Raw genomic sequence first — 24,080 nt, 5'->3', positions numbered from 1 at the left:
GTTCCAGCCATTGTACTGGGCATTGGGCATACGTGGGGAGAAAAAGATGGATATGGTTCCTGACCTCATTGAGTGTAACAATGAGAAGACTCTAAAGAGAAAGTTGTCAAAGCATTACTCTTCTCTGTGTGTATAAGAGGAAAGCTTTAATGTAGTAGTTAAAGTGAAAGTGAAGTTGCTTAGTCGTGTTTGACTCTTTACGACCCCATGGACTGTAGCCTACCAGGCTCCTCCATCCGTGGGATTCTCCAGGCAAGAGTACCGGAGTGGGTTGCCATTTCCTTCTCCAGGAGATCTTCCCAACCCAGGGATCGAACCCAGGTCTCCCACATTGCAGGCAGACGCTTTACCATCTGAGCCACCAGGGAAACTCAGATGTAGTAGGGTGGCTTCTAAATGTGTATTTCATAACATAGCGGGTAGAGTGTGGAACGTGTCTATTGGGAGGTAACTGGAGTTTTGCATTTCCTGCTTGCTTGTGCTTTTCAGTGTGTGGCTCTAATGCTGCCCTGCCTGAGGTTTCGGCAGTTAATATTTCCCAGGGCAGCATGATGTAAATGCCCCGTGGTCTGTACTTACTAGAAGGATATACCCAGGGCAGAGTGGGGGGAAAGGACCATTTTCAAAGTCCCCTTTGAAGAACTTTGTTGAGCTTTATCTTGAATTTCTCCCCATCTCCTTCCTCAAACATTCCTGGTGCTTGATACGCATAAACTATGCCCATGTCTTGGAAGATTCAGGTTTGACCACCGTAAATTGGTTCATATTTCCAGCAGGGCAGTTATTTAATTTCCTGTTGGAAGTCTACAAATGTTGGCACTGTTCACTCTTTGGCAAAGGACCAAAAGCCAGTACAGTATCATTAGTCTGCTCTGGTGTATAGATTAAAGCACGATTGTCTTTAATAAGAGGCCATCCCTGTTTAGGATGGGGCTTGGGGGACTGCAAGGGCATGGGGGAGCATAACCGAACTTTCTAATCAAAACCAAAGTGCAGTGACTGGGATTCACTCATGAAAAGGGTTAGAAGAAGGGCAGAGCTCTGTTTCCTTGTCTTGATTTCATTTGTTTGGGTTATTTTTCTCTAGACCCTGGGAGAGTCTGGGAGGCTGAGACTGGCCAGGTCTGTGCCATACCCTCATTAAGGCTTCTCAACTCCCTCTTCTTCTCTGGATGTATTGCTCCCGGGAGCCACCCATCTCCAGAGTGCCCTGGGGGAGAAACATAGAGTGTCTCCACAGAACCCACTGTAGTAACTGCATGCGGTAGAGCCGGTATTTACTTACTGAGGCTCTGAAATGGGTGAGGCACTTTGAGATATGAATTATTATTGCTGAGACTGTGCAATGAGATTAAGTCATCTGCAGCCAGTGAGTATTTGAGTTGGGGTTTGAACCCAGTGTGATTTCTCTGAAAGGTTCTTCCTCTTTCCATGTGTTGTATCTGGACCCTAGCAGGGTTCTGAAGAAAGAAAAGGCTTGAGATTTTGGAGGGAAGGGTGAGAAGCTTGAAAATTTGGAGCTTGGAGGATTATTTCTAGATGCTTCTTACCATGTTAGCCTTGTCTTTAGTTGGCAAGGATCCTTCAGTGTTGGCTCCTTATAGAATCAGCACAGAGATGTATTTTCCCCCCTCCAAACACTGCATCATGAAAAATGTCAAACATGGAAGTTGATGATGGTAAATTCTTAAGTTCTGCCAATTCTTCCTCTCTTCTCTGTACCAGACACCATGCTAACTGCTTTATTCACCTTATCTCGTTTATTCTTTCAGCATTCCCAATTTATAGATGAGCAGACTCTTCCACAGAGAGGTGAACTTCTTGTTTCTCTAATTAGTAAATTGCACCGCTGGGATTTGAACCTGGTGCGTGGAGACCGTGCTGTGGCATTTCTCTGCATTTCAATGAATTCTTGGTGTTTCTGTTCTTTTTCAATATCATATTATTTAGAAAAGCAGGGTCTAGATGGAAGGTCTTCGAAGGTTACTAATAAGGCAAAATTGCTAAAGCCCCAGAAATTGAAGGCTCCCAGAAGCTTCTAAAGAATCTCTGGGGCAAGATGTAATTTCCTTGAGCACCTTTGTCGGACTTTCTCCAGGGAAGGGGCAGTAGTTCTGCTCTCCCCAGAGTAGCCTTGGAGTTTTTTTTTTTTTTTTTAAACGATTGACTCACATCTTCCTTTCACATGTTAAAAAAATCCAAACTCTACCTTGGGTCATCAGAGTGTTAATTTTTTTTTTTGATAGTGGGATCATCTGTGGCTTCTTCGGACCTATTGATAGGACATCTTCCTTTCCTGGGACAGAAGGTGGTTATTTGTAGGCACTGGCTCATGGGAGCAGGTATCAGAGTGTATATGATTTTTGTAGGGGACTAAGCATGAATGATAATTGGTGCTTTTCAGCATCTGCATGTTTGAATCTGCTTCATTACTGATTGAATATGACCTTGAGCAAGTCAGGACTTCCGTGGTAGCCCACATTGTAAAGAATTTGCCTGCAATGCAGGAGACCCAGGTTCAATCCCTGGGTTGGGAAGATCCCCCTGGAGAAGGGAATGGCTACCCACTCTAGTATTCTTGCCTGGAGAATTCCATGGACAGAGCAGGCTGGCCGACTACAGTCCATGGGGCTGTAGCAAGTCACACAGCTTCTTAAACTCTGGGCCTCCCTGGAACAGTCATCATTGTCAGGAGGATAGAGAAAAGGTACAGGTAGAGTTCCTTCCATCAGAAAATTTAATCTTAAGGAGGCAAGACATATATTCATGAAAAAGATACCGCTGAAGAGGGAGGGCATAGCAACAGACAGGAATTGCTCTAGAAAGGCAGTGAAGAGAGAAGTAATTTGGCTGGCATAGTTGAGGGGAGGAAGAGAAAGTACCTGGGGCTTAAACTTGGGTTCAAATCTCAGTGCTGTCATTCAATAGGTGTGTAATTTTAGACTCATTGGTCTTCAAGTTTTCATCATAAAATGCAGTTAATAACACCTGTATCATGGTATCATTGCTAGGATTAAGCTTACATAACATATGTAGAGCTCCTAACATAATAGTTCTTGTTGCTATTGTTGTTCAGCCACAAAGTCGTGTCCAACTCTTTTGCAGCCCCATGAACTGTAGCCCGCCAGGCTCCTGTGTCCATGGGATTTCCCAGGCAGGAATACTAAAGTGGGGTTGCCATTCCCTTCTCCAGAGGACCTTCCCAACCCAGGGATTGAACCCGTGTCTCCTGCATTGCAGGAGATTCTTTAGCACTGAGCCACTAGGAAAGCCAACCATCTCATAGTAGCTGGCAATTAAAAGATATCTCTTATGAGTAGGAAATGGGGGAACTGAGGCAGGTCTTGATACCAGAACAGGATTTGGGTGTATGAAATGACCCAGTCCTGAAAGTATTTTAGAAATCACCATATCATCAAGAAGCATATTTGAAATTCCAAACTCTTCCTTCTCTTAATAAGGCATGTTTGTTTTATTTAAATTTGTTTGCTTGTTTGGTAAAATGTCATTGGTAAGATGTCAACATGTCAGGCAATTGGGGGTTCTTCCCCTCCCACCCTCATCACAGCCCCTGAAATCTATTGTAATTTTCTACACACCTGTTAGATTATTTAATGAAATCTATCTTTCCATACTGCAACAAGCACAAAGAACCAGTGTTCAGTAAGAATCACGTTGGCAATTGAGGCTATAATTGCATTATTGCATTTTTTTTTCTTTTCGGTATTTTGTTTTGTTTTTAGTTGGGAGGTCAGGAGGAGGGAAAATTGCCCCAGAAGAACTGAAATCCTGGTCTAGCACTCTGAGTGAATTTTTTCTTCCCTTTCTTCTATCCTACCTTGCGGTCATTTCCTCTGTGTGCAGATTAAGGTTTGATGTGAATTTTGAGTTTCGCTGAGATTAGTTCTTTTATGGCCTTGAGGAATGTGTGGATAAAGAACTTAAAACATATCAGGAGTTGACAGTAAAGTTCAAAAGTCAAATGAAAGTTCTAAATGTGTCACTTTCTTGGAGTGGTTCTGTAGTGGTAGTATTAAAATATAAACATTTTCTCATATAATCTTTCTAACAACCCTTTGTTGTAAGATAGGTATTATTTTTCAGTGTTATTAAGTCCTTTGTTAATTTCTTGACAGGTATTGTTTTTATTGCTATTATACAGCTGGAGACACAGGGGACACAGATGAGAGAATAACTTGTGTGAGGTGATACAGCTAGGAATGACCTGGGATTTGAACCTAGTTCTCTGACTCCAAGCCCTTCCTCTGAGTCTGGGTGGAATACACTCCGCTACAGGCTTCTCTCCTATAGCAAGTAATTCTTGTTTCTGCTTTGTGAGGAACCCCTGAGAGCAGAGAAAGGGAAAAGAGGAATTCTTTGTATTCACTTTTCATCCAACTAAGCCCGTTTGTTTTTTGTTTATATTTTTTTCAGTATTTTTAAATATTTATTTATTTTTTATTGAAGGATAATTGCTTTACAGGATTTTGCTGTTTTCTGTCAAACCTCAACATGAATCGGCCACAGGTATACATATATCCCCCTTTTGGAACTCCCTCCCATCTCCCTCCCCTTCTCACCCCTCTAGGTTGATACATGGAGGAAAATTGCTTTATAGTGTGTTCATTGCAACTAAGCCTTTTTATGCTCAAGGTTATAATGAGAAAAGAAGTACCAGAGCTACCATGTGTTAAATATTCTTTTTGTGCCTGAATCAAGGCACTAAGCAAGGTGCTTTGCATAATTCTCACCTTGAACCAGGTTATCATTATTCTTATTGTATTGATGAGCTTCAAAAAAAACAAGTACCTTTTTCCCAAATTCTCCCAGGAGAACATGCTGGTGTTAAGATTTGAACACAGGTTTTGGGAACACCATCTTGCCTCCCTATGCAGTTTTTAATGACTTTTGCCTGACAATCACATGATGGTGCTTATGGCTTTAATTTTGAAGACCTTTTAAAATTGTTGCATGGTTGATATATTTGGTAACCATTGGAAACTGCCGAAACTTTTCACTGCTAGATTTGGAAGAAAATAACAGTGAGTTGACGTGTTCATGATTCAAGACTTCTGGGAAACTGAAAACACCCGTGTGTACTTATTTTGAGTCAATACGTTACTAACGGCTCTGGCCCAAAAGGAGAAATATCTGTCTTCTGAAATTGAGTGCAGGTCTCTTAGTGGCTTACCCCAGCAGGGAGCCAGTTATTACATAAGCTGAATACCAGGTCCATGGGTTTCCCTAGCCTGAAAAAGAAGCAGCATCTGCAGTTATGAGGAAAACAGAAAGACCCATTTCTCTGTGGAGTGATACTGAACAGGCTGCTTCAGCCATGAGAATATTCTGGCCAGAGGAAAATGTAGCTTAAGAAAAGCCCCAGCTGGTCCAAGTAACTTAAGCCCCACTATTCATGAAATATTATCTGACAGCCTCCCCCTCCCCAAGTGGCTGGGGACTGAAGCAGAATTGCTCCAGGAACCTGTGTTCTCATTTTGGTATTATAGGCTAGGTAGTTTCAAGAAAAGCTGTAGTATTTAGATCAAACCTTTGTGTGTGTGTGTGTGTGTGTGTGAACATAAAAGCATTTAATAAATGTACTGGCAGGCTTTCTGTGGTGAACCTAGAGCCTATTATACAGAGTGGAGTAAGTCAGAAAGAGACAGAAATATCATATATTAACACATGTATGGAATCTAGAAAGATGGTACTGATGAACTATCTGCAGGGCAGCAATGGAGACTCATATATAGCAAACAGACTTGTGGACACAGGACAGGAAGGAGAGGGTGGGGCGAATTGAGAGAGTAGCATTGAAACATATACATTACCATATATAAAATTAGATAGCCAGTGGAAATTTGCAGTATGGTGTAGGGAGCTCAAATCCTGTGCTCTGTGACAACCTAGAGGGGTGAGATGGGGTGGGAGGTGGGAGGGAAGTTCAAGAGGGAGGGGGCATACAAATACTGATGGCTGATTCATGTTGATTATGACAGAAACCAATACAATATTGTAAAGCAGTTATCCTCCAATTAAAAATATATAAATTTAAATTAAAAAAGAAAAAAAAAGAGGAGACAAAAATAATGTTAGGAATTCAAGAGATAATATAACTATAGATACATGAAAAATATTCTATGCAACTTTTTAGCAGTAACTTGAATGTTTATACTGAAAAAAAAAAAAAAGAATTAACCAACACTGATTTCTAAATAAGGGCTTTTGCATATGTCTAGAACTGTGCTTGCTGATATGGTAAACACAGAGATGAGACATGTAAAACACTAGAATGGAAGCCCCATGAAAGCAGGGATCTATTTTGTTTATTCATGAAGTCTTAATATTTGGAAGTGTCTGGCATATAGTAGATGCTAATATGACATTTGTTGAATGAGTGAGTATAGGTCTCTGCCTGTAAGAGCTTACACCCTAGTTTGTTTGCATCATATAATTAATTAATGTTTATTAAAACAGTGGTGTGTTTATTATAGAAAATGAGAAAAAAGCAGATAAGTAAAAAGAAAAATAATGAGGAGATAATAGTTATTTTCATTTAAGCTTATATCCTTGAAAGCTTTTTCTATGTAAACATTTTTAAGTTGATTTTATGACTTGCTTTTCCCCCTACTTATCAGTGTTACTGTGAGCAACTTTCTATATCAAAACATAGCACTCAAATAATCAACTTTTAATCATTGCAATATTTAGTATATATGTGGTTGTATCACAATTTTCTGAAGTCCTATTGTGGGACAGTAGGTTTTCCACTCCCCTTTCTCTCTCTTCTCTCTTTCTAGTTTGAACAATGCACTGCTTGTCTGTCAACTTTTCCACATAACCATGATTATTTTCTTGGCAATAATTCTTAGGAGTGGAATTACTGGATCAAAGGTCAGAGGCTTTTGATACATATTGAATATAATCATGTTGCTCACCATGAAGATTGGGAAAATGCATAACCCTCTCTACTGAAAGAAAGTGCTTTTTCCTTTACCTATACCGACATCGTGCATTGTCATGTTAAAATACTTGACTGTCTCCTAGGTTAAAAAAGTGAATATTGTCATTGATGTTCACATACTTTTGATTTGCTAATGATGTTAAAAATCTTCCTCATATGTTTTTGGTCATTTGTGTTTATTCTTTTGTGAGTTACCATCATCTTACTCAGAGATTCATGAGGACAGATCTTTTCTGGGATCCTCACGACCCACAGTGGGACTTGCTGTGGCATTTATCTCACAGTTACACCTCAAGAGCCATTGATTTCACCCACCCATCTACCCATCCACCCATCCATCATTCATCTACCCATCTCTTTATTTGTTGATTTATTCAACAAGTACTAAAGACCTGCTAGGTACCAGGCAGAAAAATAGAGGGTTATAATTTAAAACAGTGCTTTGAATGTTTCTGATATTGTTGCTCTAAAAAACAAAGCTTATATTTTTAGGAAAGACTTTAATATAAATTGATACAGTGAGTGGCTACTCGAAAAGTTTTTTCCCTAATGAATTTTCTTTAAGATAATAAAACTGAGCCAGCTTGTTTTTTCTAAGCACCCATCAAGGGTAGGTAGACAGAGATCAAGAAAGTTTTTCTGTAAAGGGCCAGATAGTAAATATTTTTGGTCGTGTAGTCTCTCTGAAAACTACTCAGCTCTGCTCTGAGAGTTAAAAAAAAAAAGGAACCATAGACAAATGAGCCTCGCTATGTTCCAATAAAAAGTTTATTTATAGCCACTGAAATTTGAATTTCATATAACTTTCACATGTCACAAAATATTCTTTTTATTTAATTTTTTTCAATTATGGAAGAATATAAAAACTTTTCTTAGCCTATACGTCCTATGAAAACAGTAAGTGAGCTGGATTTGGCCTGGGTTTGTAGTTTCCTAACCCCTGGAGTAGCATACTGTAAGGCAGAGAGGAGCCATTCTGCTGTTGCAAATTTGCCATGAACAACGCCCACAATTCATGAAGGATAATAAAGTTGAGTTTAGCTGGGGCTGGGGAATATCCTGACTCTTAGTGATGAGCATTGTGTAGCTTTTAGTGTTTTAGCAATATTTAAATTTTCAAAATGTATTTTAATTATATATTTACTCATACAAAAAGTCCACAGTTAAGTATAATAGAATAAAAATCTCCCATATCCTTTCTCAAGGATATAAGACATATTTTGGTGTATTTCTTTTTAGTCTTCATAAATGTATACACTCATATATGTGTGATGTCATTCTCTATAAACTCTTATATCCTGCTTTGTTTCCAATCATATTATATGGGAATATTTTTCAGTGCTGTTAAATATTTTAGTGTAAACTAAATCCACAGTAAGATACCACTACACACAGAATGGCTATAATAATAGTAAAAAAAAAAAAACCCAAAAAACCACCCACAGTAACTTATCCAAGAGAAATGAAGCCATATGTCTATGGGAAAACATGTATGCAGATGTTCAATGAAGCATTATTTATAATGGCCAAAAAGTGGAAACAACCCAAATGTTCATCAACTGATGAATGGATAAACAAAATACGGTATGTCCATAGAATACTGTTTAACAATAAAAAGGAGCAAAATAGTGATACAGATTACAACACGGATAAATTTCAGACATATTATGCTAAGTGAAAGAAGCCAGACACAAAAGAACTTTTATTATATGATTATATTTATATGATATTTCCAAAAAAGGCAAAAATCTAGACAGAAAGCAGGGTAATTTTTGCCTGAGGCTGGAGTTGGAGCGGAAGGTCAGAGGAACAGCAAAACTCTTGGGGGTGATGCATATGTTCTAAAAGTTGAATGTGGTGAGGATTGCTCAGCTAGGAGCATTTACTAAAAACCACTGGACAACATGCTTTCAGTGGGTGGACTGTGTGACATGTAAATTATACCTCAATAAAACTGTTAAAAATATTCTTTGAAAACAATTGAAAAAAATTTTTTAATTAAAATTTTATTTATTTTTTGGCCACGCTACACAGCATATGGGTTCTTAGTTACCCTGCCAGGGAACAAGCTAGCACCCGCTGCATTGGGAGCACAGAGTCTTAACCACTGGACTGCCAGAGAAGTCCTGAAAACTCAATTTTTAATGGCATCATATTCCATTGTGTGAGTATTCAGTTTCTTTATTCTGTGTAACTTGGAAGAAATGTTCAGAGTTTATTTTCTCTTTAGCTAAAATCCATAATCAGTAGGTTAGATTGGAGCCACTGAACGTAAACAAGACTGACTGAGTAGAATGACTCCTAATTCAGTGGGCAAGGAACTTAGTATGGTCTCAATTCTGCCTCCAGCAGAGTGGACCTGAGTCCTCTTGTCTGTAAAATCGATAAGAAAAGTGGGCACCAGGAAGTAACTGGGCCTAAGAGGGTGGAGAAAGGAAACAGAAAACTTAGGAGTGATGGTAATATGCAAGACTGATTTCCTGAGAAGTCTGAGGCCAGAAACTATTACTGACCCTCTATCTCCACATTTGCTCTTCTCCTGCTTTCTGGTGCTGGGAGGAGGTCATTGGGAACCACAGGGTCCCGAGGCAGGTGATCTCTACTGAGGAGAATAAGAAATTGGACCAGGAGTTGGGGTGGCATCTGCTGTAGAAACTGGAGGGTTCTACTTGGCCTCAGCTTCTGCCACGGGTTGGAGCACCATTGGAGCGATTCGGTCACTGGGAACTGTTAATACCTAGGTTTTGTGTTCCCAGAGGGAACCATAGAGCTCATCATAGGAATACCGAAGTTAGAAATACTTGTACAGTCAAGAGTTTAGAAACATAGCTGTGAAATAATAGCTTACCATGTTTGCTTTCCAAGGGACAGCTGAAACTGGTTGAGATTGAACTGGTCACCGATTCCTTGTGTTTCTCATCTCTAGCCGAATTCCAGGTTTTCCTAGAGCACGGCGAGCAGCATCTGAACCAGAGAATACAAAGGAAAAGCGGTGGAAACCTAACTTGTAAATGTTTTTTTCATTAGCTCCAGGCTCCCAGCCACCAATAAACTCTCTGCTTTTAAAAATCCTTTATTATTTTGTGAATTTTTTTAAAAAACTTTTTTCCCTTTATTCATGTACTTGGGATCTTCTTAAAATGTTATCAAGCATTTATCTATTTAGTCCTTCCAAAAGGTAACAACATTCTAAGTTTTTGCTTAAAAGAGAGAGGAGGAAAAAAACATTTAATAAACTTGCTGTAACTTGAGCCTGTTGGTGGTCTTGGAAGAAACCCAAATCCAGGTTTGGTTGATACAGTGTAATGTGAATGCAATTAGTAGTGGTTTTTCTAAAGTAGAAAGAGATGTAGAAAAATAATGCACAGCAAATTTAGGTCAGAGCTGGGAAGCTTATAAATCCTTATTTTTGTTTTCATTACTTTAAGTAATAGGGAAGCTTTTGTCTTTATTACATAATTTCCTTAGCAATAATACATTTTAAAACATTTTTTGAGTTAATTTCATATGTTTGATCAGAAAGCCACAGTTCATAACCCCGGGATGTGGCTGCTGGCACTGTTTATGTACAGAAGATTTCTTGTTCATCCCTAGGCAGCCAACACTAAAAATTACGGATGGGGGCAACATTCATCACCTGTTTCTTCTTTCAGTAGAAGGTCTGACAAAGCAGTTTTCAAAGGATCCTTCTGCTAGGCAGGGAGTAAACTGACCTGTGTATTGTTCAGTCGCCAAGTTGTGGCCATCTCTTTGTAACCCCATGGACTGCAGCATGCAGGCTTCTCTGTCCTTCACCATCGCTCGGAGTTTGCTCAAACTCATGTCCATTGAATTGGTGATGCCATCCAACCATCTCATCCTCTGTCGCCCCCTTCTTCTCCTCCCTTCAGTCTTTTCTCCTGCCCTCAATCTGGCCAAGCATCTGGGTCTTTTCCAGTGAGTTGGCTCTTCATATCAGGTGACCAAGGTACTGGTGCTTCAGCTTCAGCATCTGTCCTTCCAATGAATATTCAGGATTGATTTCCTTTAGGATTGACTGGTTTGATCTCCTTTCTATCTAAGGGACTCTCAAGAGACTTCTCCAGCACCACAGTTTGAAAGCATCAGTTCTTCTGTGCTCAGTCTTCTTTATGTTCCAACTCTTACATCTGTACATGACTACTGGAAAAACCATAGCTTGGACTATATGCATCTTTGTCAGCAAAGTGATGTCTCTGCTTTTCAAAATGCTGTCTAGGTTTGTCATAGTTTTTCTTCCAAGAAGCAAGTGCCTTTTAATTTCATGGCTTCAGTCACTGTCTGCAGTGATTTTGGAGCCCAAGAAAATCAAATCTTCCATTGTTTCCACTTTTCCCCCATCTATCTACCATGAGGTGATAGGACGGGATGCCATGATCTTAGTTTTGTGAAGCTGATTTTTAACCCAGCCTTTTCACTCTCCTCTTTCACCTTCATCAAGAGGCTCTTTAGTTTCCTCTTTGCTTTCTGCCATTAGTGGTATCATCTGCATATCTGAGGTTATTGATATTTTTCCTGGAAATCTTGATTCCAGCTTGTGATTTTTTACATTTTACATTTTACATGATATACTCTGCATATACATCATGTGGTGTTGGAGAAGACTCCTGAGAGTCCCATGGACTGCAAGGAGATCAAACCAGAAAATCAGTCCTGAATATTCATTGGAAGGACTGATGCGGAAGCTGAAGCTCCAACACTTTGGCCACCTGATGTGAAGAACGGACTCATTGGAAAAGACCCTGATGCTGGGAAAGATTGAAGGTGGGAGAAGGGGACAACAGAGAATGAGGTGGTTGGATGGCATCACCAACACGATGGACATGAATTTGAGCAAGCTCTGGGAGTTGGTGATGGACAGGGAGGCCTAGTGTACTGCAGTCCATGGGATGGCAAAGAGTTGGACACAACTGAGCAACTGAACTGAACTGAACTCTGCATATAAGTTAAATAAGCAGGGTGACAATGTACAGCCTTGGCATACTCCTTTTTCAATTTTGAACCAGTTCATTGTTCTTGTCCGATTCTAACCTGTTGCTTCTTGATCTGCATACAGGTTTCTCAAGAGACAGGGAAGGAGTTCTGATATTCCCATCTCTAAGAATTTTCCACAATTTTTTGTGACCCACAGTCAAAGGCTTTAGTGTAGTAAATGAAGCAGAAGTAGATGTTTTTCTGGAATTCCCTTGCTTTTTCTATGATCCATCCAATGTTGGCAATTTGATCTCTGGTTCCTCTGCCTTTTTTAAATCCAGCTTGTACATATGGAATTTTTTGGTTCACGTGCTGTTGAAGCCTCCCTTGAAGGATTTTGAGCATTTCCTTGCTAGCATGGGTATTGGTGTTGCCCTATTTCAGAGGATGTGATTTGATTCTAACATATTCAAACTTATGTGATCAGACTGTAAATTCTTCAAGGACAGGGGTTATGTTGTCCTGGTGGTGCTCAGGAAATAATATCTCTTTGTATTCTTAGCCTCCAGATTTAAGATGCAATTTTACTCCTCCCAGCTGCACCATTGTTCTCATGCTTCTCCTTGAACTTGCCAGCAAACTCCTGCTTTAGTATCTTGCCATTTTCAGTTGCCTGTGCCTGAAGGCCAGATACCAGCCTGAATCACTCCCTCACCTTTTCCAGGTCTTTGTTGAAAAGACACCATCTCAGGGACACTCTACCTATTTTCTTTCTTTGTTTTTTTTTTTTTTTTCCATAGTATCACCAGTTCAGTTCAGTTATTCAGTTGTGTCCAACTCTTTGCAACCCCAATAACTGCAGCACACTAGGCTTCCCTGTCCATCACCAACTGCGGGAGCTTGTTCAAATTCATGTCCATCGAGTTGGTGATGCCATCCAACCATCTCACCCTCTTTTGTCCCCTTCTCCTCCTACCTTCAATCTTTCCCAGCATCAGGGTCTTTTCCAATGATTTAGTTCTTTGCATCAGGTGGCCAAAGTATTGGAGCTTCAGCTTTAGCATCAGTCCTTCCAGTGAATATTCAGGACTGATGTCCTTTAGGATTAACTGGTTTGATTTCCTTGCAGTCCAAGGGACTCTCAAGAGTCTTCTCCAACACCACAGTTCAAAAGCATCAGTTCTTCAGTGCTCAGCTTTCTTTATGGTCCAGCTCTCTCATCCATACATGACTACTGGATAAACCATAATTTTGACTAGATGGACCTTTGTCGATAAAGTAGTGTCTCTGCTTTTTAATATGCTGTCTAGGTTGGTCATAGCTTTTCTTCTAAGGAGCAAGTGTCTTTTAATTTCATGGCTGCAGTCGCCATCTGCAGTGATTTTGGTATCACCACCATCGGATAAACTGATTTGCTGATAGACTGTATATCCTGTTTATTTATTTGGCTTATTGTTTGTCCTGCCACTACTAGAATGTGAGCTCCTGGGCAAGGGTTTCTGTCCGATTTGGCCATTGCTGTGCACCCAGTGCCGGAAACATAAGAGTTGCTACAACTTGAACGAGTGAATGTTCCACTACTTGCTAGTTACGTGGCAGTGGTGATTTGTTTGTTCTCTTGGAACAAACAAATTTTGATTTGTTTGATTCCTTTGTCTGATTCTCCATTGTTCCATAAAATGGCATGTATAGGTCATATAAAAGTGCATTCATGCTCTGTCATGCAAATGCCTTCATTTGTGTCTTTCCTTTAACAAGCCAGACCCCAATCCCGCCTTCATAGAGCTTAGTCTTATGGGGGATTTGGACAAATGCGTGAATGATCCTAGTAAACTGGGCTAGCAGCCCTGATAGGGAAGGTGTGATGAGCTGTGGGAGCACCTCTGAGGGACTCCTAACCCAGATAAAACCAGGGAAGGCTTCCACGAGGAAGGGACATTGAAGCTGAGATCTAGAGATGGAATTGGTGTTGAGCAGGCAGAGTCAGGGTGATGCTCTAGGTGGTGTGAAAAGTATTGCAGGCAGGAAGGATAATGTGTAGAGTCTGGAAGTGAGGGACCATGAAGTATGGGGAAGGCTGAAAGTCATCCAGTCTATCTGGGGCACACATGTGCTGGTGGCAAGTAGACAAAGGTGTGGCTTGAGATGTAGTCTGGGGACAGATTAGGGAGAGCCTAGCAGGCCATATGGGGAGCTTGGGTTTGTGGATCTAAGGGTATTGTGGATCCATGGAATGGTTTCAAGGACAGGACTGTCTTGTCAGACACAACAGTCATTTTATGGAGTAAGACAGTTTTTTCTCCCTTGATAAGAAACTTGAATATAAATTCTCTAAAAGGAAGATTGAAAGTGAAGTCGCTCAGTCGTGTCTGACTCTTTGTGACTCCATGGACTGTAGCCCACCAGGCTTCTCCATCCATGGGGTTTTCCAGGTAAGAATACTGGAGTGGGTTGCCATTTCCTTCTCCAAAAAGGAAGATTATGAAAACAAAAAAGCCAGAAAGTGAATCTTTAGACTCCGTGAATTCTGCTGAAATTCTGTTGAATCTGACTGGTGAGTTTCACAGCAATAAATTTAAGGATTCTGCCCACCCCTCCCAAACACACATACAAATGCTTAAGAAGCTTAATTATCTTTGGGTGCATAGCTCACAGCTTAAGTTAGGGGACATGGTATTGCTACAGACATAGAAACTCCCATTGAACTTCACATCACAGTGGGGTAGACAAATATAGCAAGAATGAGGAAACAGAGAAGTTTCTAATCTTAACATTTAGACCCATAAGGTGTGAGGGTTCCTCCTACTGAGCACCAATTGCCAAATGAAAAAAACAAGGTTGCACCTTTAGGGCATAAGGTGGTGGAGATAGCAGGCAGATTTTGGTCCTGTCCTTGCAACTTATCTATTATGATGTGGCTTTAGGAACCACTTAACCTCTTTGAGCCTCAGTTTCTTTTTCCTGAAAATGGAGTTAAGGCTATCTGTCTTTCAAATTTGTTAGGATTCAGTAAGATAAAGTACAGTCAGCTCTGCTATAGCATTTATTTTAAAAACACAAATTTGTTCCAATCTGATTGATATAATAGAGAACAATTTGAGGGTAATATGGATTTCATGTTTGTTTATGATGGACTTTATCTGTGAGAAATGCTAGGTGAACTCAGAAAACTGTACCCAGCAGAAGTGAGCTGCAGAACATGCATCTCAGATATCTATGGGCTCCTGCAGTTCGTGTGTGTTATGAGCCACACCCATCCACACCTGGTGTTACAAATTTCTGATTTCCAGTAATCCTCTGCCCACCACTTCTCAGTAATCCACAAGCTGCAACCCTTCCAGCACCCACTTCTACAAGCAAACTTCAGGTCTTTTCCAAGATAAACTGTAATGTTCATTATTAATGTACATCTAAACCCTTTAACATGCAATACTATGCTATGGTGTTTATTGGATCCCTATCTTTTATTCTGTGTCACTAATAAAGTTTTTGGATGGTGTGCCCCAATCCTATTTTCTCATAAGCTGTGTGGTTTTTATTACAGTGTAGTGATTTTTTGGAATTTGTATTTGCTGTTATAGCAGACCTGTCTCTATCTAAATCATCTAATGCAACTCCTGGCAGACTATGGACACTTAGGAAAAGATAGCACTTTTACTACTATCAATATTGATCTCCTTAAATATGATGTTGGATTGTGGCAAGGATAAGTATTAATAGTTGGAGTATTTAATTGCTTGATTGTGAGTGAAATGGAACAGCTGGGTTGGAAGGGTTTTGTTGCCTTTGTGTTTTTCCGAGTGTGTAGTGGTAGACAGACCACTATTGGGATGTTGTTGGTGACAAACCAAGTATGTCAAGAAAAGAGCAAGCTGGGAAGAGTGAAGACATGGTCATTAAACAAATGTTCATTAAACAATGTAGAGCACTGCCCTGGGGAAGAAGGGTTGCTTTGTATTGTAAGATTCCAGGGCTTGTGAGCAACTTGTCACTTATAAAGCTCAGGGCTCTGCTCTGCACAGGGGGCAGTGGCTGCTGTGGGTGAGGAGTCAAGAGAAGTGAGGCATGGGCTTGGAGATTCTACCTTTGAAGTTCCTTTTTAAAAAACTAATAATAATGTGTAAAAACAGATAACTACAAGGCATACCAGGGTTAATTTTACACAAAAACAAGCCAGAGTTTTCCAGCAAAACTTCTGCTTACCTTTTTTTAGTGGTCTAAAAGAATAGCTTGCACATGGACATATTTATACGTGATTTCTTTAGTCATGCCCTTGGACTGGAAATATAAAGACCCCGCTTTATTTATGGCTCCTGGCATGCTTTGGAAAAGTGAAATCACATTGGTACCTTTTCCATCCAGAGCTCTTTTTTTCTTCTTCTTTTTTATTTTATTTTGGGGGTTTTGTTTGTTTGTTTTTGTTGATTTTTTTTTTCAACTTAAGGAGAAAGTGCAATTCGTTTCTGATCTGGATTTAATTTCTCTCTAACATTCTGTTTGGTTTTGTCCTTTCCACTCTGGCCAGGCTGTTAAACTCTTGGAATAGTAAGACTCTTGGAATAGCAAGATGTCACCTTCATCTTGGATGTTCTGAGTCAAGCAAAGGGGGAGAAGTGCCAGGGCATTTGAGTTGAGAGTTAGCAGAGTCTGCATCAAGTATTTAAAATGGGATACTTGGAGCCTGCAAACCAGAGGCCTTAGTATAATATCACTAGGAGAATTATTTTAGGACCTCCAGATAAATTAAAAATTAAATTTTGAGCAGTCTGTCTATATACTTATATATCAGATTCTAGGTAGAAGGTGTTTCAAATATATTCAATTTTGTTAAATTAGTTTTCCCTTTAATCGTAGAAGGGGTACCGATATTAACATGCCAAATCTTAACAAAACTATAAAGAAACTTAAAGTGCAGTATTCTTTTATGGCAACACTCTTACTCCAGTGCTTTGAAAATGATGTCGTCTTTTTCAGTTTTTTTCTATGAAGAGTACGTGGGGTTTAGGCTTGCTGTTAAGTTGATTTTCCTAAAGCCAAGGATTATTACATTTCTTCCTCTGAGATCTGTTCTCCTCCCTTTCTAGCTCTCTGAAAATGTGGATGGTCTTTGCACATGGGAGTTTCTGAGCTCTGTGTATTGGCTGTAAGAATACATGGGAAATGGACTGCTGTGTTGAGATCAATCTGTGTGAGGCAATCTGATGGGCTGGTCTGGACTTGTAGATAATGTCCAGAAGGAGCTGGCTAGCACTGCTGTTTTCCCCAGCCACAAACCTAGATAAAGGATCCTACTTGGCAAATGACTCTAATCAACATTTCTAGCTCTGCTGAACATGGATGCCATGGCAAGCACATAGGTCAATCATTGGCTGGGGCAGGTGGCCCCATCTGGTCAACCTCCTTCCTGAAGCCTGATTTACCAGTTGTTTTCACCTCCTTCCTTCCATAAAACCATACAACTTCAAATACCTTGGTCCTGTCTATTTTGGTGGATTTCTGCCTTCCTTAGTCTTGCATAATAGAAAGAGCATGGGCTCCAGAAGCTTGGGTTTAAATCCAAGTTCTGTTATTTTTTGACTTTGCAATTTTAGGCAAGTGACTTAATCTCTTCTAAGCCTTTGCTTATTCATTTTAAGAATAGTATCAATCATCTCTCCCTAGCAGAGCTATTGAGATAATATGTACAGTGTCCAACACAGTGCCAGGCACACAGAAGGCCTTCCGGAACTGGAATCCACTCAAACTTTACCACTTACTTTTTTATGAGTAGGCCAATTACTTTAATCCCAGTTGACATGCCTGCAGAGCGACAGAATTAGTTGATCCTACTTTCTTCTTTGTGCCAGGCTCGGTCCTAGGTCCAGGGTCTTCTGAGAGGAGAAAGAAAGGAGAATGTCTAGGAAGGCACTCCCAGCTTTACTTAGATCCATTCATTTAACAAATGTATTTTGACACCTACTGTGTGCAAAACCGTATAGCCTTGGGGAAGATACTAAGATGACTCCATTACTAATTTAGTCCACGTTTATAGGTTGTCTGTTGTGTGCCAGATAGTGTTACAAACACTCGGGGTAGAAAAAGCATGTAGGTTAGCTCCTTCCTTGGAGAAGCTCACAATGCAGTAAAAAACTCCTATTGGTGGGAAAAACAGATGAAAATTAACGTGATCTGGTTGATAAAAGGCACTTGCTTTGCTGAGTAACACTGACTGCACACAGCAAAATAAGTTGCATTTTCCCAAATATTTAGATCTGGAAACTCAGGGCTTCACTGAGGAAATATGTTCTCATTTTGCAGCTGAGGAAACAGCCCAGGAGTGGTTCATATATCACACATTTCAAGGAAAAGTTAAGCTGAGTCCGGCCTCCAGCAGCTTTTATCTGTGGTTGAACCCACTCCTTTTTTTGATCCCATTGTTATCAGTAGCAGATGTGCTCTTCACCTTTTGTAAACTATCCCGTTCCAATTTCCCAACAGCTCTGCTGGGATTAGGACCATTATGAATTTAGGGAACTTGCTCAAGGTTGCACAACTTGAAAGAGTCAGGATTTGAACTTAGGTCTATCTGATTCCAGGGTCCCAGCCCTTAGCCTCTATCCCATAACTATCGATGATTCATCCTCATTGAAGTATCAGTAGGCTGTTATAAGCTTTGGGGACTGTGTGTGAAAAAAAAAGACAATGCCATGAATTGTTTTTTAGGACTTGCTTATTTAAACCACTGGGAAAGCTAAATTTATGAACAATAAAAAGAGTCTATAGGTATCTGTTTGCTAAGTGTGGCCAAACATAAACAGGAAAAAAGTTATCATCAAAAAAGTTCCCCTGGGACTTTCCTAGTGGTCCAGTGGTTAAGAATCTGCCTTCCAATGCAGGGGACACTGATTTGACACCCTAATGGGGGAACTAAAATTCCACATACTATGGGGGCAACTAAGCCCGCTTGCCACAGCTACAGAGTTATGAGCTCCGGAGCCTGTGTGCCACAACTAGAGAGAAGCCCGTGCATCACAAGGAAGGTCCCGATGCAGCCAAAAATAAATACTTAAAACGTTCTCTTACATCCAGTTTCTTAAGATTTCATAATCAGAGGGGTAATTCTGAGCAAATGAATATAAAAAGACCTCTGCAGAATTTCTGTACTTGGCACAGATCAAACCTAAATTCTTAAAATCACTGATGCCTTATTTAAAGAGCTTAAAATTCTGAAGATGACTGTTCCACAGCCAAACAAAAACACCCCCTGGCTCCTTTGTGACCACTAATGCAATTGACTTTCCACCTTTTAAGAATGTCCCCACCCCCTCCTCCTTGTCTTCCAATTAACTCACGTTTATTTTATATAAAGCTCATGGGCCTGTTGAGTTGATAATGCTAAAGGCTGACAACCACATAGAGGTACGTCTTACAGTGATGAAGTGTGTGAGCATGTTTGAATTTTCTGTTAACCAGCATCAAAGACACTGGGGCTCTGTCCTGGGTGAGTGGCAGGGGAGACCAGGCTTCACTTGGCCAAAGCAGCGGGGTTCTAATGGAATGTTTCTGCTCCCCTTAAAAAAGGTAGTCAAGCATCTGTACTCCCCACTGAACTCCAATTTCCATTCTGCTTTGAAATTCTGCTTGCTCTGTCAGTGAGAGCCATATGACAAATGTTCAGTATGTCAGATTTGTTTTCCTTTTAAACTACATGTGAATTTCACCTCCAAAGTAGGGCTATGTTAATTTCCCAAAGCTCTTTCAATAATTGTATTCTTTTAAAAACGTACATTCTATTATTCTTTTTTGGGTTGTGTTATGACTGGTGTTTGGAAAGTGGTTAGAGGATCACCGGTTGCATATTGGGTAGTGTGTATGTGATACACATTCCCAGATGTAAACAGCCGCTAAATTCATTATCTAGTTTGTATAACTGTTCTACTCATTTCACCAGGCTCAATTTAGTCATTTCCGGCTAGCAGAGTAGGTTTTTTTCTTTCAAAAAAGTTGTTTGCATAAGCTTTTCTGAAAAGCATTAGTTTTGTCATCTTCATGTTTATGTTGATAATTAATTGTTTGTGACTGCCAAAAGAAAGGGTGTATCTAATTGTGCGTGGACCAAGTTACTCTTTATGTCGTTTGTATGGTGACTAGTTCATACATTAATTGGTTACCTGTAACATCTATTCAGAATTTCAAAGATTGAATCTATACCTCTAGAATGTTTGTAAGTTTCCCTTGCCTTAAAAAGTCAGTTGATTAGTTTATAAAGAAGAGAGAGTCTAGGTGGACAGGGAAGTCAGGTCTTTTCTAAGAGGAGCCATTCTGGAATGATTTTGGTAAAATAATGTTTGTCTCTAAATCATTTCTCTATTTATCTATATTTCTATCTATCCATTAATCTCTCTGTAAAGCAAACATCCCACTCACTTAACAAATATAAGGAGTAGTATAAATCTTGAAAGAGATTAATACTTTCAGCAAAGAGATCAAGCAGTGACAGAGTACTAACTGTCTGGTCTCTTCCATCTCTCCATTCTCCTCCTCCTCCTTCAGTTTGATTTACTGCAATTAAAATTTTATAAATAACTTATGTCCATTAAAGAAATAGAATATTGAGAAAGTGAAAAACTGTTCAGTCTCCCTTAGGCTCAAACATAATCACTTTTAACATTTTGGTATATTTCCTTCTAGCCTCTTTTGCCCTATGCATCCATGTTTAAAAGTTCCATAAGTGTGATCCTCTTGTGATCACACACTATTCTGTATCAAGCTTTTTTCACTTAATGTGAAAATATTTTTCCAAATCTATATAAATATTTTCTTTCATGTCTGTTACCCACAGTGGGTACAGTCTACATAGTTTATTGAGCCATCACTTGATGGTTGAATATTGGGTATTTCACCTACACTATCTTTTTTTGGCCGTGCTGCATGGCATGTGGGATCTTAGTTCCCAGACCAGGGATCAAACCCATGCCCCCTGCAGTTGAAGCATGGAGGTTTAACCACTGACTGCCAGGAATGTCTCTCACCTCCACTGTCTGTGAAAATGAAACACCAGTAACAACAAAACAACATTAAACTTGAATTCCATGATGGTCCAACACTGTGGCTGTACGTCTTATCTGCCTGCTGTGTTATTCACATGGAAGTGAGGGGAAACCCCTCTTCATCCGTGAGAAGTGTACATGAAACTAACCAAGGAAGTGTTTATGAACAGCCAACAAATCAGTAAGAAATGAGGGTTGGTAAATGGAGTCATTTTATTTCATAAAGGTACCTCAGAGCTTTAAGCCCCACTCCCCTCGATTTTCAGTCAGTTTAGATTTCAGGGGTCAGTACATGATGCACCGTGATCTTGCCTTACACGGAGTTCAGTGTGAGACATCAAATTCTCCTTACTGAATTTTCAGAATCTGTGAAATAGGACTCCAGCCGGCCTGTAAAAGTCTACTTGTCTGTTTAGGTATTTATGAATGATCTTTCAATACTGGGTAGAAGACTATTTGTAGTTGTAGATTGAAGGTAAATGCTTCCAAAGATCCCTGTGCTTTTCTTTAAAAATATAAGTTGTAAAAAGTGCATTCCTTTTCTCCCTGAGGAGGCAATTTGGCTTTGGACTCTGGAGCCAGAGGCAGCCTGGACTGACTTCCTGTTCCACCACTGTCTGCTGGGTGACCTTAGGCGAGTTATCTGAACTTGTGTAGGTGAGCAAGCTTCCAGTTTTCTCATCTGGAAAATGGGGATAATACTACTCATTCATAGGTGTGTTGGAATGGTTTAAACAAGTTAAACACAATAGGCACTCAGTAGGGTTAATTATTATTGTTTTCCCCAGGCTCCTAAAGTTGTGCATTTCTAGTGCTTTAGATCACTTCTGTGCATTTGTAATGTTCTTCAGCATCCCACAGTGAGGGGCTTTTCTCTGAGCACTTCTTCCCCAACTGGTTTATGATAATCGTAATAATTTCAGCTACCACTTAGAGGGAGTACTACGTGCCAGGTGCTCTGTATTATATGTATTATGAAGTGTATTATTCCGTTTTCACAGGTGAGGAAACGAAAGGATGTAAAGGGTAAGTAACTTGCTCAAGGTCATAAAATTGCTAAATATAGGTCTAGAAACTAAATTCTGGTCTGGCTTATTTGCCACCACAAGGCTTTTGTAAATTCCTCTAAGGAGGGAACTTTTAAAATCTGTTACCGCTTTTATTTATTTATTTTTTTAAAAGATTTTTTGATATGGACCATTTAAGGTCTTTATTGAATTTGTTATGATATTGCTTCTGGTTTTTTTTTTGTTTGTTTTTTGGCTGTGAGGCATTGTGAGATCTTAGTTCCCTGACCAGGGATTGAACCTATACCCACTGCATTGTAGTGTGACATCTTAACCACTAGACCACCAGGGAAGTCCCTGCTTACAGTTTTCAGTGCAGTTCTTTGAACAAACATGGTAGATCTTTAGTCAGTATTTTTTTAAAAATGAATGAATGAAAAAGTGAAATCGCAGATAAGAGAACTTGGAACTCTTATCTAGTAAGAAAACCAATGGTACTGCTTTTTAACAGCCGTGAAATTATTAGTCTTAGAATTATGTTCTGCTTCTGAACAGAACATTGCCCATGAGAGAATGATAGATTTGTAATTATTTGCATATGACACTGGTTGTATTTCATGTGAAACAAATTTAGACACTCTGTATGTGAGATCCTGATTTGAGAAAATCTAGCATTACATAGATAATTGTTGCAGCAACTTTAATTTAAACAAAGTGAAGTGAAAGTTGCTCTTTGCGACCCCATGGACTATACAGTCCAGGGAATTCTTCAGGCCATAATACTGGAGTGGGTAGCCTTTCCGGTCTCCAAGGATCTTCCTAACCCAGGGATCGAACCCAGGTCTCCCACATCGCAGGTGGATTCTTTAGCAGCTGAGCCACAAGGGAAACCCAATTTACACAAAGGCTGTAGCTAATTCTAGGTCTAGTTTGGCCATTTGGTTAACAGACATTTATTTAACAAATACACTGGGTCAAGCCCTCTGCTGGGCACTAGGAGTTTAAGGATGAATTATGATGGTTCCTTTGAATGCTCTGCCTAGGCTCCTGGAGAATCCAGCAGTCTTTTTATATGTTGGATAGAGGACATTATGCACTCCCATGGTTTTGGCGAATGGCCTGTATACCTATATCTTTAACAGAGCCCCTCCTCTTTTGACTCAATCAGCTGTTTGCTTGCTATGTCCACAAAGAGGTCTCAGAGGCCTCCAAACTGAATTTATCCTTGAGTCTCTAGGCCCCCTGTACCCCAACCTTGTACTTGTTATATATTTTATCTTAATTGGTGGTACCACTGTCCTCCCCTTCATCCAAACTAAAACACTCAAAGTAATCTTTGATTCATTTTTCTCTCTCACCTTTTGCATTTAGCTAGTTACCAATTTTCCTGATTTTCCCTCCAAAATAAATCCTCAGCTATGAGAGATTTTAGATTTTGCCCTATTTGCAAATGAATGAGTTAGCCGGTTTCTTGGACATTGGCAGAAGACCAGAGACTTCTGGGTTAGAGACAAAGGAATTTATTGTTTTTAACTATAGTGGTAGCCAGAGTGTCAGCATTTTGGGGCAACAATTCCGATGGGGTGTCATGAAGAGGTCCAGATGACACTTACATATGCAGGAACCCTGCATTTAAGAAACCTAAACCTTTTATATTGGATAGTAGACATGTTTTTCATTTGATCCAGAGGAAGATGATGTCTTCCAAGGCTGTTGTCCATATAAACATCTTTGAAAGGATAATCTGGGGCCAAAGGCAGCCAGTGCTTTGCTCATGATTTGTATAGAAATTCTAGAAACCCACAGAGAATTGTCTCCCTACAAGTATGTTTCGCATCTGTTCCCTCTTCTCTTTCCTTACAGCGTTAGATCAGGCCACCCCATTGCTCACAGGCTATATTGCAACAGCTTCTTATCTGGTCTTCCCAGTCCTTCAAGTCAGTCTCCCACACCTTGCTGGACTAGCCCTGTGCACCAGATCTGACTGGGTCACCCCCTGCTTAAACCTATTCACTGCCTGCTCACTGTCTGTGGTGAAAACCCAAGCTCCTTAGTGTGACACTATGGAGTTCTCCAAGCAGCCCCTGCGGGTCAGTGCAGCCTCAGGGAAGGGCAGCATATCAGAGGGGTTACCTCCTTTTCTGCTCA

At 40.0% G+C, this 24,080-nt stretch overlaps 1 protein-coding gene and 1 long non-coding RNA gene across 2 annotated transcripts in view; both read left to right on the top strand.

The window, feature by feature from the left end:
* LOC129655330 (uncharacterized) overlaps positions 1-10,227 on the top strand; it is a 41,788-nt gene extending 31,561 nt beyond the window's left edge. Inside the window, exons 2-3 of the long non-coding RNA XR_008715900.1 lie at positions 8,999-9,128; positions 9,891-10,227. This is a non-coding gene — a long non-coding RNA (uncharacterized LOC129655330). The remainder of the gene's footprint in view (positions 1-8,998; positions 9,129-9,890) is intronic.
* Positions 1-24,080, top strand: part of ROR1 (receptor tyrosine kinase like orphan receptor 1) — a 466,632-nt gene that overhangs the window by 49,861 nt on the left and 392,691 nt on the right. The window lies entirely within an intron of this gene.

Source organism: Bubalus kerabau, chromosome 6, assembly GCF_029407905.1.
Source record: "Bubalus kerabau isolate K-KA32 ecotype Philippines breed swamp buffalo chromosome 6, PCC_UOA_SB_1v2, whole genome shotgun sequence".
NCBI lineage: Eukaryota > Metazoa > Chordata > Mammalia > Artiodactyla > Bovidae > Bubalus > Bubalus kerabau.
This window is presented reverse-complemented; position numbering and strand designations above follow the sequence as displayed.